Source organism: Myodes glareolus, chromosome 12 (genome assembly GCF_982192425.1).
Source record: "Myodes glareolus chromosome 12, mMyoGla1.1, whole genome shotgun sequence".
NCBI classification, from domain to species: Eukaryota; Metazoa; Chordata; class Mammalia; order Rodentia; family Cricetidae; genus Myodes; species Myodes glareolus.
The window spans coordinates 75,306,624-75,327,744 of NC_142037.1; the positions used below are offsets into that span (position 1 = coordinate 75,306,624).

The window sequence follows — 21,121 nt, forward strand, 5'->3', positions numbered from 1 at the left end:
TATGTGCCATGGTCCATCTGGGCTTTACAAGTGCCAAGCTAATGAATGAAATGGGAACATGATGAGAAGCACGTCCCATGCTCTATCTTTTATAAAAGTTTATGGATAGTAATAATTCTGACATTATCACATGAATGTTATTTATTCATATCATTCACATTTTAGTGGAGATGTTATGCCAGTTTTAAAGTACTCTAGCTGTTCTCATCTCAGTAGCTCCTACTCTGCTGATGGGGGAGCATCTTGAGTATTTAAATGTTGAGAATACATATTACAGTTATATAGTCAGTAAGAGAGCAGGTAGATCATAAATCCCATTGGCCTACTGTGAAATGGACATAAATTATGACGCTTATTAAAATATGATTTTCGTGTACATTTGATCTGTTACAGGATTTCTCATAACATTTTGGATTGCAATGAGTGAGTGTTAACTCTGTTCCTAAAATCAATGCTTTTCAAAAAATTGATAGGGATTCATTTTCTCAGCATATGCTTATCAAAGAATATAGTTTTGGGTCAGCTTCATGTAGATTTTCTTTACTTCTTTGTCTCAGAAACAAATCTTGAATGCTTTATTTAGAAGTTTTTAAGGGATTGTTTTTCCTGGTAATTCATCCGTTTTTGACCAATTCACTCTTACATACAGTAATAGCCATGTGTTTTGGTTTAAATGAGAATTGCCCCATATAGGTTTGTGTATTTGAACACTTGGTCCCAGCTAGTGGTATCATATGAGATGGTTATAGAGTCTGTCAGCAAAGGTGGTGCCTTGCTGGAGAAAGTATACCACTGGAAGTAGGCTCTGAGCTTTTGTAGTCTTATCATACTTCATTTTCTCTGCTTGTCTCTCATCTATCTATCTATCTATCTATCTATCTATCTATCTATCTATCTATCTATCTTCTTCTTCATCATCATCTATATATCATTTTTCTCTCTATATGTACATATATATATATATATATATATAATCTATCCCTATCTTTATCTCTATATCATCTCCCTCTCTCTATCTCCTGTATGAGAATAAAAATATCAGCCAGCTCCCTGATATGCATGACTTCAACAACATGGATGAAATCCATCTCTCAGAAACCACGTGCTAAAATAAACTTTTCTTCTTTAAGTTGTTTTGTCAGAGAATTTTCAAATAGCAACAGAAAAATAACAAATACAGTGTGATAACTGATAGGGGGCTGTCACTACCATTGAACTGGCTAACAATGTCTACTTCTCACTCACACTTAACTTTTTGAGATTATACATAAATAGCAATTTTCAAAAAAATATTTTTTCCAATTAAAATATAATTATTCAATTTTGCCTTTCACTATTCTCTCTCCATTTTATCTCCAGGACTACACTCTCTTTCCCTATTTGAAATTAATGAACCTATATATATGTAAGTAGTCACACATGCATATGCATGCACACACACATACACTTTTCATGCTCTCAGAAATTATAAGTTACCTATAGTTCTTTGAAGAGAGTCAAGTCCCCAAGAACTCTCTTTGTTCATTTTTTACTGCTTGTTGGTGCCATGCCATTGTTATTCATGTCTTGCTTAAGTATGCTGATGAGACTTTACAGGTGTGTCTTCTCTGAATATGCTAGGAAATGAAATGTCACAGTTAACCTTCTGCTCTTCTACTTCTTAAAATCTTACTTGCCCTTCCCAGTGTGATCCCTGAGTATTAGGTACAGGAATCATATTGTAGTGTATCAATTGAGGGTGGGCATTAACTGGTCATGCGTCCCTGCATTTTGTTTTGTTTTTCTGTAATAACTTTCCTTTCACTGTTGCAAGGAAATATTTCTTTGACAGAGGTGAGCCTTATCTATGGGTTCAAAAATAACTAGTTAGTGACTATTTTGGTTTAATTAAATGGTAGAAGTAGTGCTCTGTAGTGAGTCTTTCCTTGTAATAACAACCACCAAATAAAGACAGAAGGACCTATTGATAATTATGAAATCTTGGCCTTAACTAGGCATCTTTCCAAGTTGCTCTTGTAACTTGAATTAGCATGTCTTTATTAATGTGCATTCTGCCATATAGTTCAGTTACCTCTGCTCTGTAACACATATCTGACCTTTGCAGTATCTCCCAGGCATCTGGACACCTTTCTTTTTCACAAAGTTCCTCTCTTCCCCACAAATCCCACCAGCTCTTTCCTGTCTACCTTTTGGCCGTTCTTATATATAATACGCTTCTTATTAAGCTTATTATAATGACATATCTTAATATAGTGTAAACAAATGTCCCACAACAAGGCCAATTCCAGAACAGTGAAATCGTTCCTGGTACCAAAAACCTAGGCAATATCCCAGAAATCTTGGATATGCAATATTTTTTGTAACTTTTTGTCTAGATTGTAATAGTTTATATTGACCATCTTTATATTTTGTGTCTTGTCTGAATTCCTAACTCTCCTTCTTTGTTTCCCTTTAAGAAAATTATGTTTCTCTTACTTCTAAATTTTAAGTCTGTCAGCTGGCTGTTGAGTTTGTAGGTTTCTCTTATATAGGTGCTGTAAGAAGTTCAGTTCCATTTTTATCTCTTACTATGAGGTTTCTTCTACGAAAACGACAAGTAAGACTCAGCTTTTCAAGAAGTTGTGTGTGTTTGTGTGTGTGTGTGCTTCTGAAGTGTGTGTGTGCTTCTGAAGTGTGTGTGTATGTGTTTGCCTTAAATAAAGAATAGTTGAGGAACTCCTCATATTCTTTTAGCTACCCATCTACTAAATATTAAGATTTGAGAGATCTTAATATCCATTCAATAAAATTCAGTAGGTTTATTCTATGCTAAATAATAGGCATATCATAGCATTAAAAAATTGTCTAAGGCTTAATTTTGTTCTTCCATGAGTGCTTTAATAACATAATTCTCTACTTTCTTATTGTCAAGCATTATTTCTGTGATTGTTCTTAAATTTTTTTAAAGTTTTTTGAGACAGGGTTTCTCTGTGTAACAGCCCTAGCTTTCCTGGAAGTAGCTCTTGTAGGCCAGGCTGGCCTAAAGCTCAAAGAAATCTGTCTACCTCTGCCTCCTAAGAGCTGGGTTTAAAGGCGTGCGTCACCAGCACCTGGCTTGTTCTTCAAAGTTTTATGAGCCATGGCACAAGTATATTACAGAATGACCTTGGTTTTGTGGTATTATATATGGTTGAAAAATATTGATTCTTCATTTAATTTTATATTTTTTTCTTTTATGTGGTATACTCAGGATGAATGACTTGTTCACTTCCTCAATATTCATGATAAGCAGGCCTCAGAGAATATTTCATATTTTGTTCTCTTCTTTCATAAACAGATGAAGACATTGCTCTTTGAATTCATGTAGATTTTATCTTAATTATTTGCTTGGTGGAGAGAAGATACAGTCTGATTCCAAGAAAACAAATTCCACCTAATAAGAAATCTTTTTGAGGCTTTTGCATACATCTTACAATAATCAGATTGCTACATTCCAACAGGTGATGGTAATTAGATAAATTACCACACACATCTATCATAATTGAGCAGCTTTAGCTGGAAATAATTTGGTGCTTATGGTTTTATGATGCCTGCCCTTTTCTTTCTCCAAATGTCAGAGACATTGAATAGAACAGCTATATTTTCCATGAGTGTTCCAGCTCAGTGTCTCACAGATAAATAACTAATAGCTACATCAGTATGATAAGAAACGAGCAATAATGTAGCTCTTCCGTCAATAAAAAATTTAACAAATGAATTCAATCTGTACAATATTCTATGGAGCAAACTTTCAACGTATCCAGGACCACAAATTCACTCATGTTCTATTGTCTTTTTTAATTAAATTTATACACCAGCCTCAGTTTCAAATACTGTTCTGGATATATCTGTGAGGGAATTTTTACATTAACATTTGCATATGTTGACTTTGAATAGAGCACATTACCCTGTAATATGTGGGTGAACCTCATTCGATCATTTGAAAATCTGAATTGTTCAAATGAAAACACTGATCTTAACTGAGAAAGTGATTTTATACACACACACATGCACACAAACACAGACACACAATACCATACAAGCATGCTTGTGCAAGTGTGCATAATAATGAAGAACTAATACTTGAACATCATTTGGGTACTGATTGGCATGAATACTGACCTAATATATAAGTTTTATCTGTCAAAATGTGAACTAAGAAGGAATGGAAAATATATAATATTTGTTATTCCTGAGTTTCAAAAATTTCAAGTACTTATGAAAAAAATTAACACAGAAACATTGCATTTTAAAGGAAAATTCTGTACTATTAATTCTAATATACTACATCTCCAAACAAGGAACTGAAATTAAAAGTGACTTATTGTGGTCACAACATGCCTGTAAAAATAAAAGAAAGAGGAAGCTGGAAGGCATCTTTAAACTGAAAGTTTTTGTCTATGAATCAGTTTTCAAAGTCACATTGATTTATAGCTAGAACATTTTAAAAGGTACAGTGAGGAGTGCTCAACAGCTAATTGAAACAAACCAACACACATAAAACACATCCAAAGTTACTTAGATAGGAGAATTGAAACTTTAGTATGCAAATTATTCTTAAACAGATTCGGGTCAAGATCCTGACAAAAGAGAAAAGAACTCTGTGCAGAGCAATGCACAGCACACATAATGGTCTAGAAAAACACGCGTCTTAACTAGGACTGATTTTAAACTTTTTGCAAAAGTAATTTTTTCTGCCTCATAAAATTCTTTGATTTCATTGCACTGTAATTATAAAATAATTTCTATGATTACTTCAGCTTGTAACAAGTTGACCCACAAAGTCTGCCAGTAAGTATACACATACTCGCTCTTTCTGTCAGGAAAGAAAACTAGATTTTCAAAAGCTTTGACCTATTCTGTTCTTATATCTTTATTTTTATTTGATTGCAAAAAAATATCATATTTTATTAATATATAATTACTTTTTTAAATGATGAATTTAATCCATTTATTATTTATTCTATTTATTTTTAATTTAAATTGTTTATTTTATAACTATTACAGTATCCATTATGCATTTTGTAGTAGCACTTTTTAATTATATTTTGAGTTTTTGGTTGTTGTTGCTTTGATTTTTATGTATTTTAAATTAAAATAAAATTATATTACTTTTCCCATTCTCTTGCCCTTCACAATTTCTCTCCCTCTGACTCTTTCCATGCCCCCCTACTCCCAATTACTGGCCTTTTTTCTTTGATTAGCAAAGCTAAAGGTATTTCATATGTATACGTACATACATGCATACAAACATAAATACATACATTGATATAGATATATATGTACACATCAGCAACCTGTTGAGTCATTTTTTGTTGTCTCTACTCAATAACTAATTAGGATGATCAGCCCTAGCAAAGGATAATTCTCCATTTCATAGCTGCCCTTAATTGCCTGTATTTCTTTGTCTAAGGGTATGACACTGTGTAATCTCCAGACTTCCATGATAGTATGTCTGTTGGTATTATTATTTTCCAGACCCTGTTCATGCAGCCATTTCCAGGAGTGACTGTTTTACAGCAGACTACCTGTTTTTTTTTTTTCAGCTCTTTCATTCTTTTTGTCTCTTCTTCTGTGCTCTTTCTTGAACCACAAATGCAGTAGCTGTGGTGTTGATGTAGTCTCTTGAGCTGAGCCTCCCATGAGGCTCCCTCTCTGCATTTTGTTTAGGTGTGATCTTTCTATGCTATAAAGAGAAGCTTCTTTGATAAGGGGCGATAGCTGTATATATTTATAGGTATAAGAGTAAGATTTAGACTGTAGTTAGAAATTATTCTGACCTACAAATTTGGCAGTGGTAAATTCTCTTCTAAAATTCATGACCACACAATCCCCAGGAAATTGGCTAGTTTTCTATTATATCAGGCTTGACTTCCATTTGGTTAGTAAAATTAAGTTTGGTTAGACAACTCTTGGTTACCACCAACATATGAGTGTTACTGGTAACACCTTCACGGATAGCTTACCTTGTTAACAATTGTTATGGTTCATTGGTGTTGCTTCTGAGTTATTGATTGCTTCCTTCTCTTTGATGCTTGCATAGTACCTTTTGGTACCATGGACGCTACAATTTAGGAAGGAAACTTTAAGGATATATCCAACTCAAGTAACCTAATAAGAAACTGGTATCCCAATATGTTGTGTCTTAAGAAATAGGGCTTAACTTTTACTTTAGAGACACATCCAAGGACCACATTCATAGTTTACATTGCTTTGGAAGTCTCTTGGACTAGACTGAAAAAACTAGAAAGTTTCTTGGACCTAAAACTAGAATTCTTGTTAGTGTATTGTTATTGTGAGTAATATTGTCAGATCAAGTGATGTAAATATGCATACACTTATATATTTTTTGTTACATTTCTGCTAGATAACTAGAATCTGACCTGCCATATACCTAGAAATTGACCAGTTTAGTCTTACAAAAGTAATCATGGCTATTTAGTTGTGGGAATAAAAAAAATGATTAATTGTCTTAACTTTCTTTCTTAAGAAAGACTTGGACAGAATGGCTCAGGTACATATAATATGCTTTAAAAACTCAACAAAAAGAATGGAAATGCTCAAGAATATGAAATATTACAGGTAAGGGTCTAATGTCTAATAAGGCAGTTTGAAAGAAGATAGATTCCAGTGTATCAGCATTTTCAAACCATTGCATACCAGCTCCCAGGGAGTGTGGCTTGGGAAAAAAATTGCCTTGGGAGAGACAGTAGTCATCAAGTGTAGCTAATTATTTTGCAGTGCTTGGTTAAGAGAAAGTCGGTATGACTCCGAATAGATAATGTTAATATCTAGAATTAATTCTAGGAGTTGTATGTACTCACAATTTAAATAGATTCTGAGTGGTATGAAAAACTACAAATGGGATTCCTTTTCATTATACTTGTATTGTGTTTTCTAATGACATAATTCTGACAAAACCCTTCACTTTAACTCTGACCTTTAAAAGCAAATGAGATGAAAACTATAGTTTCACGTTTGCCTACATTTAATAGTCTAAAAAAATGTCCATTGAAGAAAAACAGAATCTTACTCTAGTGTGATTTTATTGAAGTTAAACTAAAACACATTTTAAAATAGAAATTAAGCTTAAGTATTTTTACATATCCCAAATAACTTGTACTGATCATTTAATATGAAGGCCTATTGTCAGCATATCTTAGTAAGTTGGAAATACAAAGTTTTTTCTGTACTACAAAAGTCTTTGTTCAAGTACATGACACAAGAGTATTAAGAGAGGGTGTGAGTGTGGACTGCTTATACAGCCAGGTTCTCATTCTTCACACACAGCGTTAGTAATGAGGGTGTCTGTTTTGGTTAGCAAAATGTTTAGCAACATACACACTCCTTAGTTAATTGATTTCACTTGAAATTATAATTTCTGTAACGTTAAATATGTACATACCATAGGCCCATATAAATTCCTTATGCAAAATTCAAAGATAAGAATGACATATTTTTAAAAATCACAGGACAGAATCTGTAAAGTTTTTATATTAAAATTATTTAAACTACAAAGTTGTCCATGTATTCAAGAAACTATAAAGAGGGGCAATTTCTATATTCTTGATATGTCTGATTTGTTCAATATTTTCTATTTTTTAAAAAGATTTCTTTTCTATTTTATTTATTTTTTGCCCATATTGATTTGTACATCGTGTGTGTATGCAAGTGCCTAAAGAAATGAGAACAGGGTGTCATTTCATCTCGATCTGGATTACATACTGTTTTATAAAGTGAGTACTGGGAAGAAATCTGGAGCCTTCTGGAATAGCAGAAAACACTCTTAACCTCTGGAGCAATGTTTCATCCCATTGGCATATCTCTTGAGAATCTAGTACCCAATATAGACTAATGGAGGAAGGTTTCTAGGGAGGCTTTCCAAGTTTTGTTGCACATCAATCCTTCATTGTGGCTTTTAAAGGCCATAGAAAACCCTATTTAACTTATTTACCTGGGTAAGGATCACAGTCCAAAAGTGTACCAAAGAACTTGATAAGAGTCAGAAAGCGCAGGGGAAACCAGCATGCCATCGGGGTTGGCTCACGTGTCTCTTAAAACACCTTGTCCCTAATGAATAAGAAAGATAAGAATCTAAGTTTTGCAACTTCTTATATTTAAGAGGTGTACAAAGAGAAACAGGTGATATTGATGGTTGACGGAGACAGACATTTAGATTAAAACAGTTTTCCTTAGAATCCATTATCAGTTGATACCAATGTTGCACTTCTGAGGATTCCTGTTTTATTTCAGCCTTTTTAGTGGGATTTTGAAACTCCAGGCTCTATGCTATGAAAGTTGTCACGTAGATTATTGACCCCAGCAAAGGTTGTCTGTAAACATTCTATATAGCTCTGCCATCCTAATAGAAACACAAAAAAGCATAGCATAGAAAATTCTCAGTGCCTGTTCTCTGTTTAAGCAACCACAGTAGTACATGTGCTGTTCAGCAAGTGCCATTCCTAAGTACCTAAAAAAATAACTTCTGGAAATTTGGTAACTTTCCACAGAAATGTTTATGAGTATCTGCTGCTTTTCTTAACTGACTTCACATTACACCATTTCTTCTTTCATTATATTTGACTTCATCTGACCTCGCCCCTAAGGCAGAGGATCAGCCTGACCTATTTCTTTTAATTGCCATTTGGACAGGGGGGGCACTTTCCGTCTTAAAAGCAACAATTTTCTAACCAAGAACTTTTCACTAAGATACTTTCTGAGAATTAAACAGTTGAAGTGAGTTGGCTTAGTAATGAGTTCCATTAAACAAATTCTAATAATAAAAACACAGGAAGGTTTTAAAGAAGGACTTTAGTCATTTATCACTACCTAAAGTTTTAATAAAGCTAATTAAAATCCTTTCTCATTTCCACAGAAGGGAATAGTTTCAATCAAGGCTCTAATAATGCTTTCAAAATCTATTAATATATAAAGGTGCTTTTATACCAAGTATCAATTTTCAGCTTGATTTAGCTACCAAAAGAGTATAATTTTAGAATAAAATATTAAATTTCATCACATGAGTTATACCAGCAGCATCTACACATTGCTTGCTGCTTTTAGATTAAAGTGTATTTAAATATTTATATTGGAAATACTCAGAACTCTTAGCAACATTTGGGGAATAATCTGCTCATCCATTTGGCTGGAGGCATGCCACCTGTTACTGTATGTACAACCTTTTAGTGGTTATTATGTCACAGTTACAGGATCTTGAATATAAAGCAAGGTAAGTGCTGTAAGGAAGAGAAGCAACAGTTGCTTCCTATTTTGGCAGTCCATTGGTTCAATAGTCACTGCCCTCCGATCCTCATTTAATGAGAAGACATTTTGTCGATTGAACATAAATAAATATTCAGTGTAGAATATTCTTTCTTGGTGCTTCAGTTTCTAACCTCTGGAATTCTTGTCTCTCAAGGAATGTGAAGAAGTTTGATGGCTCCATGGTATTTGACTTAATATTAACATTCTCTCAGGCTATTTTTTTCTAATATTGAACTGAATATTTCTTGAAAGTGACTATATTTCCCTTTTCTACCCTTAGTGCTGCACTCTAGGGCACTCATTTAAAATGTATATAACAAATGGCACCACTCAAGGTGCCATACAAAGACCAATTCCAAATAATGACAGAACATTGTCAGGTGATGTACCTTCAAATATTTAAGGATATATACACTTTTAATGCTGTTTAATTATTATCAAATATTTTATGTATTTTACAAAATAAATAATGATACAGTTCTTTCACTTATGTTCCTTTTTAATCTTTGTTTCTACTCTAGTTAAAACTTTCTACTTCTCTGTGTAGGTATTTAAACTGCATGTCAATTGTCCATTTAGCAAAGATAATATCACACACAATGCAAAAATAATTTATATCTTATTAATATCTGCTAATCATATTTGTTAAGTTCAAACAAGACTATAATTATTCGCATTTAAAAACCTTTATACAAGTATTTTGTTGGCTAATTTATGTCTGCTTGACACAAGCTAGAGCTATTTGGGATGAAAGATAGTCAATTAAGAAAATGCTTCCCCTCCCATACTGGCCTCAGAAAAAACTTGCAGGAATTTTTTAACCAGTGATTGATGTAAAAGTACCCAACTAAACATGGCAGTGCCATCCTGGGGTAGGTGGTCATGGAAAGGTATAAAAAAGCAGGCTGAGGAATTCATGAGTGGTAAGCTACTAAGCAACATTCCTCCATGACCTCCAGATCAGTTTGTGCCTCCGGGTTCTTGTCCGGATTAAGTTTCTTGCCTTGATTTCACTCAACTGATCGACTGTTACCTGAAAGTATAAGATGAAGTTAGACTTCTGCACTCTCAAAATTCATAGACTTTTAGAATTTCTTGGAAAGCCAACTCTGAATGCTTTCTTTCTTTCTTTCCTCCTTTTTTTGGAAATAGAATAAATCAAGGAAGAACTAAAGTAAACTATAGTAAACAAAAACATAATTCCTTCAATTCAGCTTTGTTTATCAAGATTTTTAAAATGAAATATTGTCATTAAAATAACACTGGGTACCTTTGATAGTTTATGTACACCCAAATTAATTGCTAAAAGGAGTTTTGTGTTGACTTCAAAAAAAGTTTATGAGCAAAGCTGTTTATGCCCCCCCCACGATGTTCTTTTTTAATTGTAACGCTTGGAGTGGAGAACACTGGCAGCTCACTTGCCTTCCTATATCTGACTTTATTCTCAGTACTCAGGAAAAAAGTGCATACAGTCTTTGCCATGAACACTAAGTATTTAGGAACAAAACAAAAAATTATTCCTTTTCAGAATACTGAGAATTTTTTCTAATACAATTACATATTTTTGACTAGGTGTTTAATGTCTAAATGTTTGCTTTTAATTCAGTTAATTTCTCAAATGTCATACTTTCAGGCTCTCCTTCAAATTATCCTTAAACTAGGCTTTATGGAAAGGTTATTGATAATGATTATAAATTTTAAGAGTGCCTTAGTGATGGGATTTACTCCAGTTGCCCATCACCATGGGAGTTCTATATCTGGAAAGACGGAAGCAGTAATTAAGAGCACAAAGTCCTTCAGGGTTTCTGCTAAGTCCAACTTGGGCTTGATGGGGATTAATGCAGATTCCTGCAGAAACACCTAGACTCATAACGCATTCAGTTAGGTAGCTAGTGCTAAAATACTGCAGAAAATCCTCAGACAATACTGAAAGGAAAATGCATTACTTCTTACATACAGATCGGGAGAAATAAACACTATTCTTTTAGTACGCATTCAGAATTTCTGGCTAAATTTATGACGACTTTCCAGGAAAGAACTTAGAATTTGTGTAGAAGGGTAATATATTCTACATGATTCATAGGAAGGAGATTGTGCTGTGTGCCTGTAGTACAAACACTTGCCCATGATGTTGCATGACCACTGACACTAATTATCAATATTCACATGTGCACTTGGCATTTTTCCTAATAAATGTCGACTCAACTTGTCAATGAAGATACCAGTGTCATGCTAAGTACTGATTGTATTCCTCAGTACATCCAAACCTTTGACAGATAGTATTCTTAACTGGCTTTCATCCTGATTCAATCATATGTTTTCACTTTCTCTTTATGAAACTGAGACTCAAGGATTCCAAAGTTTCCATATTTGTTCTTAGGTAAGTGAAATCGCAAACACTCTGAAAAAGTTATATAACATGATAAAGGGAAATGTTGGATGAAGATGAAATTAAGTGTGCTACTGTCCAGATATTAATGCAAGGATATTGTTTTTTTAAATAAACTCCATCTAATCAGAAAGTTTCTTTTAAGGCTGAAGAATCAATAAGAGAGTTAAGGCCACTGTGGCCACATGCTGACAAATGTTTCCTAGTTTAATATTGTCTTTAAGAGTGGAGCATCTCCATGTGCCAGAGAATTCTAGAAGCTTATATATACCCAAGGTGGCAAAAAAGCTACTTTGTCCCTGAACTGCACTCTATCAGGCACTTTAATTTTACTTCACAGAATCTATTTTAGAATTCAAATCTCTAGACATCTAAGGTTTAAAAAAGTCACTCAACAGTGGCAGGTTCTTACAGCAACAATAGACAAAATATACATTTTGACCTCAGAAGACAGACACTTCTCTTCATGTCTGTGGCTGCCAGCTTTCCATTTTCTTAATGAAAAATGAGAATACTCAAACAATAGGAAAAAGGTTTACCTTGGCTCCCCAGTGTCTATGTCTTCCCTCTGACGTCCATTCACCCACTGCTTTAAGGCCATTAGCAAAGCAGCTCTTCATGTGGAGCACAGGTAGGGCAGCAACATTTGTTCTTTAATGGAAAGGTGTGAAAGAAGGTGAAGAGGAGGAGGTCACAGTTCCACTATTCCCTTCAAGGCTTCATCCCCAGGAACAGGATGTTCTTCCAGGTCTTAACTATTTAAGTTTCTACTATCTCAAGATAGGGTTTCTTATTAGAAACTTATCCTTTAATGCATGACAAAAAATACCTCTTTTTTATGCTTATGTTACATGAGACATTCTGAACTATCTGTGTTTCTTTACCAAAATTCATTCTCTGTGCTATATTATTTTTTTCAGTAATTTGGCATTGCTTTGTAATGCCCTCAAATTTATCCCTCTCTGAATAGCAGGCATCAGTACAATCTGTTTGCTTGTTCCCTGATTTGTTTGAAAAGATTTGGGTTTTAGTAGTTTTTTATGAGAGTACTTAGGAACAAACACAACTAAAAATTCTTAAACCTAATACCAATTCATCTGTGAAAATTACATTCTTACCTAGAAATTCTTCCTGGATAACTGATCTAGAAGGGAATTTGACCTTATTTAATTTTTCAGCTATGACATTATAAATACCTTTTCTAAGGTCCTCCAGACTAAAGAATAGCTAAGGAACAAGTTTCCTTGACTCTTGTTCTTTTGGTTCTCAGTTAGACCTGCCTGTGTAAGGATTTACAGAATGGTTTTGGTTCTCCACTGGGAATAGCAGACATATGTCAGATGTAGAAGCCACTAAAGATACATGAGCATGAGCTGTGGACAAGCATTTCATTCTTACTAGAATCTAAGAAAGCCAGTGGAAGCTTGTGTCAAAAGAGTCTTAAAATTTGAAAATATCTCCAGCTAAACTCAGTGCTTTTGCATCTCATGCTAAATGACATTTCCATAAATTAAGAAATAATTTATCTTATTATTGAATTCTAATCCTATGTCATTCAATATCATCTTAGACTGTTTTTTATTTTAAACCAATTCAAATATCTGTATCTAATATTTACTTATTTATTATAGATAAGGTGACTTAAGTAACTCATGATTCAAAAACCGAATGTCTTGACAAAGCCTATATCAATTTAGACCACATCAGGCATTCTTTTTTTTCTCTAAGATTAATTTCTTTCTCAACTGTCTATTCTCTGACCCAAGCCCTATTTCCAAAAGTATCCCCTATCAATCAATTTAAGTGTTGCCTGTCTTGACAATCAGTACATGCGTCCTAACTGTCTTTAATTACTGAGTCTTCATACATTCCAATCACAGGTCAGTACCAAGCCAGCTGAAAACTGCACTAGAGTCTTGTCTCCTTCTCGTGGAACTGTAATCATCATCACACTCGCCTGTTTACAATAGACTTACTTTCTTATTGTTATAATTTAGATGTTTTTACTCAGTTGTTACTTTCTAGAAGAATCATCTCAAAAAGGTTGTAAGGTTAAAATGTGTTAAAGACATAGAGAAAACAAAAATACTTAACATGATATCAAGTTATAAATCATATTAAACTCTTCACATCATATTAGGTTAAGTATGTTGAAATAATATTGTATCAAGCTAAAGAAACAGTATCAAATATGACTGTACCTATTTCAATAATTAGTTGAATAGTTATAGGCAAAAAATCAATTCCTGCAAATGCCTTTTATTTCCTGGCAGAAATGAACTAGAAAAAATTGCATATAGAATAATTATACATAATCTAACAGAAAATGTTCTATAAATGGTTAAAATACATATCATCAGAGTAGAAACTGTGCCCTTTGCATTATAAAATTTGCTATGAATTTCTGGTTTTGAACCCACAAATGTTTCCCCAAGAAGTAATAATGAAACATGAATAAAAGCACATTTTTATTCCCAGGAATAAATGTCTCTTTGGATTTGGCAGATGGTCCCTGAACAAGTCTGAGCAATTATTTGGGATCATTAACTCTGAATTAGTTAAGAATTGGTAAAGTCTGCATGAGAGAAACTATACTCACCTTACAAAGCAATAGAAGCAAATTCCTTGAGAAAAGGAAAATAGGAAAATAGAACAGGGAGCATTCTTAAATGATTTATGCTTTTCTTGTCTATATATGGATCAATAATCTGTCTATATATCATCTATGCATCTACCTATTTATCGATCAATAATCGGTCTATCATCTATCTGCCACATATCTTCTATCTATCATCCATCCTTTTATCAGCAAATTTTTAATTTTATTTTTTAAAAAACAATCTTTTCTCATTTTATATCCCAACCCCAGTACCCACTATCTCACTTCTTCCAAGTTCTCCCTACCCCACGCCATCCACTCCTCAGAGAGGGTAAGGTTTTCCATGGGAAATCAATAATGTCTGAGGTATCACTTTGAGGCAGGACCAAGGCCCTTCCCCAAAATATCTAGGCTCAGCAAGGTATTTCTCCATAGAGTCTGGACTCCAAAAATTCAGTTAATGCACTAGGGATAAATCCTTGTCCCACTGCCAATGACCCCACAACAGCCAAAGTCACGCACGTGTCACCCATATTCAGAAAGCCTAATTTGGTCCTATGTAGGTTCCCCTGCTGTTATCCTGGTGTCAGTGAGCTCTCACTAGCTCAGGTCAGTATTTCTGTGGGTATCCCCATCATGGGAATATGAACCCTTTGCTCATATCATCGCTCTTCCCTCTCTACAACTGGTCCCTGGGAGCCCATCCCAGTGCTTTGCTGTGAATGTCTGCATCAGCTTCCATCAGTTGCTGGATGTAGGTTCTATGATAACAATTAAGATAGTCTTCAATCTATTTACAGGGGAAGGCCAGTTTAGGCACCCTCTCCACTACTGCTTAGGGTGTTAGCTGGGGTCATCCTTATGGATTCTTGGACATTTCCCTAGTGCCAGGTTTCTTTCCAGCCCCGTAATGACTCCCTTAATCAAAATATCTCTTTCCTTGCTCTCCCTCTTTGTACCTTCCCCCATCTCAAACATCCTATTTCCTCGTGTTCCCTCCACCCTTCCCTTGTCTCCTCTCCCTCCCTTCTCCATCTTACACTCCCAGTTTTCTCAGGAGAACTTGTCTATTTCTCTACCAAAGGGAATCCATGTACATCTCTTTTAGTACTCGCCTTGTTATCTAACTTCTCTGGAGTCGTGAATTATAGGCTGGCTTATCCTTTGCCTTACTACTAATATCCACCTATGAGTGTGTATGTACAGTGTTTGTCTTTCTGTGTCTCGGTTACCTCACAAAGGGAGGCAACTCGTTTTATAAAGGGAAATCTCCGGGTATTTTAGCATAGTTTGTTGATACTTCAGTGTGTATTTTGACAATAAACATAATGAAGTCTCCTAGGATCTTGTTGATGCTCTAGAAATTACCTGAGACTGTCCAAAGACCCTTAGGGACTTGCTATAATGTACAGAGTTTTAAGCACTTTTGTCTTTGTGGGATTAATTTATTGTATAAAGTTTCACATTATTAATTGTATCATTTCCTATCAAATCATTAATAAATGAATGAACAAAATACTCACCTTTGTATCTATCTAGAAACATACAGGTATGGAAGATTGTATCATTTCATTTTAATACCCAGGTATACATGCTAGAAGAGAATCATTACATTTGTAAAGTTTATTATACTCTGTATCCAGTAAACAAAGTCTTTAACTTTTCTTCATCTGGTCTACTTCTCCAATATAAATGTACTTATTTTAAATCTCTAAAGATACAGGCTTTATTTATTTTTATTAGATAGGGTCTTACAGTATAACTGGGTCTAGCCTGAAAATCAGATGTGTGACAGAATTCCCAAAACAGCATACTCTACAAATCTGAATATAGAAATCAGTCACACATACACAAACAAAAATTTTAAAAAAATAGTCATTACCTTAAGTGTCTTTCAGCCATTTTAGATTCTTCTGTTGAGAGTTCTCTGTTTAGGTCTGTACTCCATTTTTTATTGCATTATGTGATCTTTTGGCGTGCAATTTCTTGAGATCTTTGTATATTTTGGAGATCAGACCTCTGTCTGATGTGGGGTTATTGAATATCTTTTCCCATTTTGTAGGCTGTCGTTTTGTCTTGTTGACCGTATTATTTACTTTACAGAAGTTTTTCACTTTCAGGAGGTCCCATTTATTGTTTCTCTCAGCGTCTGTGCTGCTGGGGTTATATATAGAAAGTGATTTCCTGTGCCAATGCATTCAAGTGTACTTCCCACTTTCTCATATAAGGTTCAGTTGAGGTCTTTGATCCATTTGGCCTTGAGTTTGATGCATGGTGATAGATAAGGAAATGTTCAACATCCTTAGTCATCAGAGAAATGCAAATCAAAGCAATTCTGAGATTCCATCTTACACCTATAAGAATGGCCAAGATCAAAAACACTGATGACAACTTATTCTGGAGAGGGTGTGGGGAATAGGAAAGTTTATGCATTGCTGGTGGGAATGCAAGCTGGTACAACCCCTTTGGATGTCAGTGTGGTGATTTCTCAGAAAATTAGGAAACAACCTTCCTCAAGACTCAGTAATACCAGTTTTGGGTATACATCTAAAGGATGTTCCATCCTGCCACAAGGACATGTGCTCAACTATGTTCATAGCAGCTTTGTTTGTCATAGACAGAACCTGAAAACAACCTAAATGTCCCTCAAATGGAGAATGGATAAAGAAAAATGTTGTACATTTACATAATGGAGTACTACACAACAGAAAAGAATAATGACGTCTTGAATTTTGCAGTAAAATGGATGGAGCTAGAAAACATTTTTTCGTGTGAGGTTACCCAGACACAGAAAGACAATTATCAAATGAACCCACTCAAAGGTGGTTTTTAAACATAGAGCAAAGAAAGCCAGCCTACAAACCACAGTCCCAGAGAATTTAGACAACAATGAGGACACTAAGAGAGACTTACATAGGTCTAATCTACATGGGAAGTAGAAAGTAGAAAAAGACAAGATCTCCTGAATAAATTAGGAGCATGGGGACTTTGGGGGAGGATTGAAGTGGGGAGAAGAGGCAGGGAGGGGAGCAGAAAAAATGTAAATCTCAATAAATATCAAAAATTTTAAAAACTTTTTAAAAATTAGTCAGTATTTCAATTTCTCTGTAATTTAGAATGGGTATGAAAATTAACCTTTTGTGTTGACATTTGCATCATTAAAATATGACTTTAGTGTTACACTGAGAAATTTATAGAGAACCTTAAAGTCATCTCTGATTTTGACTTGCTTTGCATGATTTCTATATGTAAAAATGAGTGTTTGCCTTTATTAAGATAAAATAAATAAAATATTTGTCTACTAAAGTAATATCCATATTTTTAATGAACATTTGAAGCAATAATAAGTAAAATCGTATGTTAAGAAAATTATTTTTGTCATGTCTATACGTTGTGTATCCCTGATTTTATTTATTTTTTAACAAAATAAAATATAAGATAATAAAAAAACTATCATATCAAAATTGGGTAAGACAAATCACAAGAAGGAATAGACCCCAAAAGAAGGCACAGAAAATGGACCCATTCATTCACATACTCAGGAGTAACATAAAAACACTAAAATGAAAGCTAAACAAATATATGCAGAAGACCTGGTGGAGACCCCTGTGTGTCCTGTGCTTCTTTCTTCAATGTCTATGAGTACTTATGACATTTGCTTTTGATCTAGAGGGCCTTGCTCTCTGGGTGTCCCTTGTCTACTCTGGTTCCCACACACTTTCCACCTCCTCTTCCATTGGATACCCAGAGCTCTAAGTGGAGGGATCTTATGGATAGCTCATATTTAGACACACATGTGAAACAGTGTCTGGCTGTTGCTCTCTGTTTGCTCCCATCTGCTGGAGTAGGGAACTTCTTTGATGATGACTAAGTGAGGTACCAATACATGAGTATAGCAGAATATCTTTAAGATTCATTTTTATTGTTATTTTCTTCCTTCCTTCCTTCTTTCCTTCCTTCCTTCCTTCCTTCCTTCCTTCCTTCCTTCCTTCCTTCCTTTTTTCCTACCACCCTTCTCTTTCTTTCTATTTCTTTTACTATTTCTTTTTAGACAAGTAATATTTGGTTGTACCCTAGTTCTCTGAGCTATCTACTCTTTGGTTTTTGGTCACCCAAGCAGAGTCAGGTATTAACTCAGTTTCATGTTGTGTCGAGCCTTAAATCAAATTAGATGAAAATTCTCTGATTGTAGTTGATCATATTTTAAATAAAATTTTAGTTTTTTCTTGAATAACATTTCCCCTTTTTTGCCTCCAACTTGTTCCATGACTAAGCCCAAATTCCTGACTCTTTTTGTTCCATTGTTACTGTGATATGTACATATAAATATATGTGCAACCCGGTGAGGCTTGTTAATGTTTCTTGTACATATGCAATTTAAATATGGTGTAAAATTTTCTTTTTAAACTATTTTTCCTATAGAAGAGAATTTAGACCTTTTATAGACTTTGTAAGATTAATATTTCTTCGGAAAGCCCGAAAGAAAATTTTAGAAATTTATTTCTAAATCAAGCACCAAGCACAATGCTGAATATAAAAAGCTTCCACATGTTACACTGTGTTAGGCCCCAGAAGCCAACCATCCTTCTATCACAGCTTGTATAAGCCATTATGAATTCTCTAAGTTTTAGAAGACATATGAAAACACCTATTTTATCATTATTTGTTGGTGGTTTTTCCAATATAAAGGTACTTCTCTTGATTTAATTTTTATTACAGTTTTAATATATTAAATGGGTTTTATACATTTTTCCTTTTCAGTTGACTACTTTTCTTATATGTCATATGTTAAAAATGACTTTTATGCCATTTATCTTTATTAAATTTGGAATATATATTAAATACATTTGATGAAAATGTATTGTGAATAGTAATAACTTTTATTTTCTGTATGCTACAATTATTATCTCCATTTACTGTGTCTCTAATATGCTATGAAAATATATTCTCTTCAACTGTTATTTAACTTACTTATTTTAAATTGCTTTTCTTTAAGTATTTATTCTAAATTCTATTTGGTTTTTTAAAACCCAATCTTTTTAGTTTCTAATACTATGTGTTCTAGCTTGTTGGTATCTATCAGATTCTGGACTTGCTAGCCTTCATTGATATAGTTTCAGGACTTTTTCTCTAATGGTCATGGTGGTACTTAAATAACTGATGTAAGTGTCTTTCTGATTGCTCTATTATCTTCAGTTCCTGGTGTGTGGATTTGACAACTCCTTGATGTCCAAATTGTGAGCTTGTTCTGAGTGCACATGAGTCCTGATAACTGACCCAATGACTTGACTTGCCCTTTTGGACTGATTTTTTTTTAATTCCAATAGGCCCTCAAATTTTGATTTGACTTCAAGTATCATGGGTGGATGTGATTCTACAGAGAAGATTTCCTATTAAATGGACCTACTACTGCTTTCTGCTCTTGCCTCCCATTAGCCCTTCTTACCCACATGGGTCCTGTCTGCTCTGTTTGTCTTTGTTTGTTTGTTTGATTGTCACTTTTCATGACCATATCTAGATGCTAAGTGCCACTAATTGCAGGTTGATTGCTCCAATGTTTTCAATAATGCCTTAGGAGATAACTACCTCACAGACTAGTCTAATCAAATTGGAGCACTTTGAAGGGATAGTTCCTGAGGTCAAGGCTTTATTTTAGTCCTGACCGCGGGAGTTCTTTCACAGCAGTCTCTAGCAAACTGAGCAGTTCACAACTTAGTTTGTATCTTAAATACACAGATCCATTATCCTGTATCCTTCTTCATCACAACTTTTTTATTTCAAGAACTTTCTGCATTTTAACATCTCCAGATTCTCCTGCAAATGCCTAAAACTTCTGATAAAGTCTATACTTACACTTTCCTACAAACAAGTCGTAAAACAGAGGCATATGAGGTGTATGGCACTGAGTTTTAAAGATGTCTCTTAATTAGTTTTGCATACAGCTAGGTATGAGAAACAACTGGATTCGTTTGATAATGCTGCTAAGTTTCATGCCAAGTTTCAAGGTAAGATCATAATCTTATATTTCTTTATCTTTTTGTAAAATTAATGTAATGTTTTAGAAATTTTGTATGTTTTCAATATTCTACTGATGCTTTTGATGTCAAATTTGTTTATTTATCAGAAACCTATACAGTTTATTTCTGTTATTTATAATTTCAATTAAATTGTAAAAAATCAATTTGTTCATCATGTCAGTCTCCTGGACAGAATCTTGTATAGCTTACACTACCACTGTTTGTCATTTTATAATATATATTCTAATTTTGTGATAAAGCATTACATATCTCTGAAATTTGAATGAAAGCAAGGTTTAATTATTGGGGCTTGATTAGAAAAGTACCTCAAAAGTCTCATATGGTGAAATATTGGCCTTCAGATGATACTTCTAGTACTTCTAGAAATTGAGGCAGTAAAATTCTAAATTAATCATTGAATAAATTCACCGATTCACCTTGTAATTTATTGACATTAATTAAAGGTTATGGAAAATTTCAGAGGCATGACATTTATTTATTTGAGGGAGAAAAGCCACAAGGATGCTGCATCTTCAGTCTCACAAGGGTTCCTGTTCCTTTCCTAATACCGCCTAGTGTGCTTATCAGCAAGCGCTGGCTGACGGATCGCACTAAAATAAAAGAGGAAGTGCCACCTGTCTTTTCTTTGTCCATGAGGCTCACTTGGTTTGGAACAGACTCCAGGAATGATCGCTGGGCAGCACAGCTGTCTATTTATTATCATTCTGAGGATCAGTCAAGGGGCCAGAATATTCTATTCCTCTGGTTGTATACTCACCTAACTTATTGATACTCCATGACTTTTTATTTGACCCCATTCATACTTTATCAGAA

General features: G+C 34.2%; 1 long non-coding RNA gene across 1 annotated transcript; it reads right to left on the minus strand.

Moving 5' to 3' along the window:
- Window positions 1-7,574: 7,574 nt before the first annotated feature.
- Window positions 7,575-16,404, minus strand: LOC125392443 (uncharacterized). The gene is made up of 3 exons (XR_015004652.2): window positions 16,153-16,404; window positions 12,211-12,322; window positions 7,575-10,315 (listed from the first exon to the last, which is right to left on the minus strand). It is a non-coding gene; the product is annotated as an uncharacterized LOC125392443 (long non-coding RNA).
- Window positions 16,405-21,121: the final 4,717 nt, after the last annotated feature.